This window comes from Melopsittacus undulatus, chromosome 5 (assembly GCF_012275295.1).
Source record: "Melopsittacus undulatus isolate bMelUnd1 chromosome 5, bMelUnd1.mat.Z, whole genome shotgun sequence".
NCBI lineage: Eukaryota > Metazoa > Chordata > Aves > Psittaciformes > Psittaculidae > Melopsittacus > Melopsittacus undulatus.
Window position 1 is genome coordinate 35,832,353 of NC_047531.1, and position 4,022 is coordinate 35,836,374.

The following is a 4,022-nucleotide window of genomic DNA, read 5'->3' on the forward strand; positions in this document are numbered from 1 at the left end:
TCATGGCTGTCAGGTGAAGTTCCCAACAACTGGAAAAAGGGAAATATAACCCCCATTTTCAAGAAGGGGAAAATGGATGACCCAGGGAATTACAGACCAGTCAGTCTCATCTCTGTGCCTGGCAAAATCTTGGAGCAGATTATCTTGGAAGGCATGCTAGGGCACATGAAAAAGAGAAATGTGCTTGGTGACAGCCAGCATGGCTTCACTAACGGGAAATCCTGCCTGACCAATTTGGTGGCCTGCTATGATAGGGCTACAGAACTGATGGACAGGGGTGGAGCAGTTGATGTCATCTACCTGGACTTGTGCAAAGCGTTCGACACTGTCCCACATGACATCCTTGTCTCTAAATTGGAGTGTCATCAATTTGATAGGTGGACCACTCGGTGGATAAAGAACTGGCTGGATGGCTGCACTCAAAGAGTTGTGGTCAACGGTTCAATGTCTGGCTGGAGACCAGTAACGAGTGGTGTCCCTCAGGGATTGGTGTTGGGACCGGTCTTGTTTAACATCTCTGTCAGTGACATGGACAATGGAATTGAGTGTGCCCTCAGCAAGTTTGCTGATGACACCAAGCTGTGTGGTTCTGTTGATACGCTAGAGGGAAGGAATGCCATTCAGAGGGACCTTGACACGCTTGTCAGGTGGGCTGATGCCAACCTCATGAGGTTTAACCATGACAAGTGCAAGGTCCTGCACCTGGGTCGGAGCAATCCCAGGCACAGCTCCAGGTTGGGCAGAGAAGAGATTCAGAGCAGTCCTGCGGAGAAGGACTTGGGGGTGTTGGTCAGTGAGAAAATGAACATGAGCCAGCTGCAGTGTGTGCTTGCAGTCCAGAAAGCCAACTGTATCCTGGGCTGCATCAAAAGGAGCATGACCAGCAGGTTGAAGGAGGTGATCCTGCTCCTCTGCTCTGCTCTTGTGAGACCTCACTTGGAGTATTGTGTGCAGTTCTGGTGTCCTCAACATAAAAAGGACGTGGAACTGTTGGAACAAGTCCAGAGGAGGTCAGGAGGATGATCAGGGGCTGCAGCACCTCCCATATGAAGACAGCCTGAGAAAGTTGGGGCTGTTCAGCCTGGAGAAGAGAAGACTGCGTGGAGACATTAAGACACTGGTGGTAGAAGCAATGGCTAAATACTGGAGAAATGTTAGATCAGAGCATCTCATTACCACCTCTCAAGGTACTTAAGGGTTTATTTTCAGATTAAAATCCTCTACCAAGGAGCATGCAGACATGATCTTAAGGTCATTCCCAACCCTAACTATTCTATGATTCTACAACACAAAGCCAACACTCAGCAAATCAGCTTGGATCGATGGCAATCAGAAGATGTTGAGGTCTTCTGCCCCCTCTCTCTGAGAGGAGGCAGAGGCACTGAAGAAGAGCTCAAATCCTAGGTCAGGACTGCAGCACCACATCCTTGATTCACCTGTACTGTCAAAACCATCAGTCCAATGCTCCACAGCTGCTCATGGAGAAACAAGTCCTGTGTGTCGAGCTTGAAATACTTCAGGAAATCAACACAGAGAGCCTGAAAATCAATTAATTATAAAAATAATTAGTGACTTCCTAAAGGTGCTGAGAGCTTCCATGCACCTCTGGTCCTCTGCACCACAGGCCAGGGGTGCTGTGCTTGCTTGCAGATAAAAAGAGTAATTAAAATTAGGCAAAAAAGCAACATTTTAATTTCTTCTCTTTCTGTTTGTTTTTAGACAGGGTTTTTCAAAGAGAAGGTAGGCTTTGAATTAACAGCAATTATTTAATTAGGTAATTAACTGCAAATTACAAGAAGCAAAGTGCCTTTTTTATCTATTACAAGTGTAAAACGGGCCTCATGATATCTGTAACTCTGAAATCATAGACTCACAGAATGGCTTGGGTTGGAAAGAACCATAAGATCATCCAGTTCCAATCCCCTGCCATGGGCAGGGACACCTCACACTAAACCATGTCACCCAAAGCTCTGTCCAACCTGGCCTTGAAGACCACCACGGATGAAGCATTCACAACCTCCTTGGGCAACCCATTCCAGTGCCTCACCACCCTAACAGTAAAGGGTTATCCAATCTAAATATCCATAAATATCCAATCTAAACTTCCTCTGTTTAAGTTTGAAGCCGTTACCCCTTGTCCTACCACTACAGTCCCTAATGAAGAGTCCCTCCCCAGCATCCCTGTAGGCCTCCTTCAGATACTGGAAGGCTGCTATGAGGTCTCCACGCAGCCTTCTCTTCTCCAGGCTGAACAGCCCCAACTTTCTCAGCCTGTCTTCATATGGGAGGTGCTCCAGTCCCCTGATTATCCTCGTGGTCTCCTCTGGCCTTGATTCTATGTTTCTGTAGTACCTGAGGGCTCCTCTGTCTCTGCGCTTCTGTCTCTGCATCCAGAAAAATTGAACACTGGCCAAATTTTACCCACCATCAAGTCAGCCTGTGCCCCTTGGGGTCCTTCTTGCCAATCTTTTGTTCACAATATGGTTCAAACTATACCAGAGAAGGGCAACGGAGCTGGTGCAGGGCCTGGAGCATGATGGGGAAAGGCTGAGGGACCTGGGGGGTTCAGGCTGGAGAAGAGAAGGCTCAGGGGGGACCTGATGGCTCCCTACAACTGCCTGACAGGAGGATGGAGCCAGGAGGGGGCTGGGCTCTGCTCCCAAGGAACAAGGAATGGGACAAGAGGGAACGGCCTCAAGCTGCACCAGGGCAGGTTTAGAGTGGTTATTGATTCGGGGAAAACTCCAGGAACAAACTCACCAACAGAGTTTCAAGCTGACAAGCAGGTATTCTTTATTGCGGCGCCGGGAGACTCCTAACATGTGTCCCCGCATTGCTATACAGGCCATCCTTATGGTCACTGGGAATATTACATCGTTTTCCAGGAAGTTTCCTGCATGCATACAGAAATGAGATGGTGGTCTTTAAGGGTCGTTTACTTTCCCCAACAATCTTCATAACTAGCTTAATTAGCATTACAGACATAGCAATCATCCTGTCCTTCTATTTATTAGTTTAACTGCTCCCATCCTGAACATCAACTAGTCCCCAATACTCCCCAGTAGATGTTTACACCAGCTTAATGGGTTTATTAACACCACAATCACAGCAATCATCCTGTCCTTCTACTTACCAGTTTAAGTGTGCCCATCCTGGGCATCTGCTAGTCCCGCTATTCCACATCCCCAGGCCCGGCTTTTCTATTCTGCTTTTCTTAAACCTTTTGTCTTAAGGTCCTAAGGACCTGAAACTATGTCAACTACCTTCAAGTACCGCAGTTACTTTCCATTCCAAAGCCATCACACTTAACATTACTTAGAACTGATTACATTTTGTGATTTTGTGCCTCCTGTCTCAGTATTAAGAATTTCTTTACCACAAGGGTTGTCAAGCACTGGAACAGGCTGCCCAAGGCAGTGGTGGAGTCACCATCCCCAAGGTGCTGAAAACCACGGACATGAGGCCCTCAGTGACATGGTTTAGTGGTGAGCTTGGCAGTGTTTGGGTTAACGGTTGGACTTGACCATCCTGAAGGTCTTTTCCAGCCTGCTTGATCTCATGATGTTAAACGGAACTTTCTGCCCAGCTCCGGTAACATTCCACACGGACGCAGCACCCGGTGTGAACTGCTCAGGCTCCCCTCAGCTCCGGCTGTGATTTCCCGCCCGAAAAGCTCCCAGACCCAACGCTTTCCTTCCTGCAGGCCACCCCCGAGTCCCACAGAGGACACGTTAACATTGAGACCGCGCTTAAACCCCCTTTAAAAACGCGTTTTGCGCCGCCATAAACCCCCGGTGCCTGGGGGGGGGGGGGCGGGGGACGGACACAGACGCGCGCCGCCGCTGCGCGGGAACGCGCGGGGAAGCCGGCGGGAGCGGAGGGGGAACGGGAGCAGAGCGGTGCGCGCGGCCGGTGAGAGGGAGGGGGCGGGTACCGGAGGGGAGCGGCGGGAGGGGGGGGGGGGTTAACCCCTTCGTGCCCGGCGGCGGCCGCGGCGGCGGCATTTCTATTCAGGCGGCGCT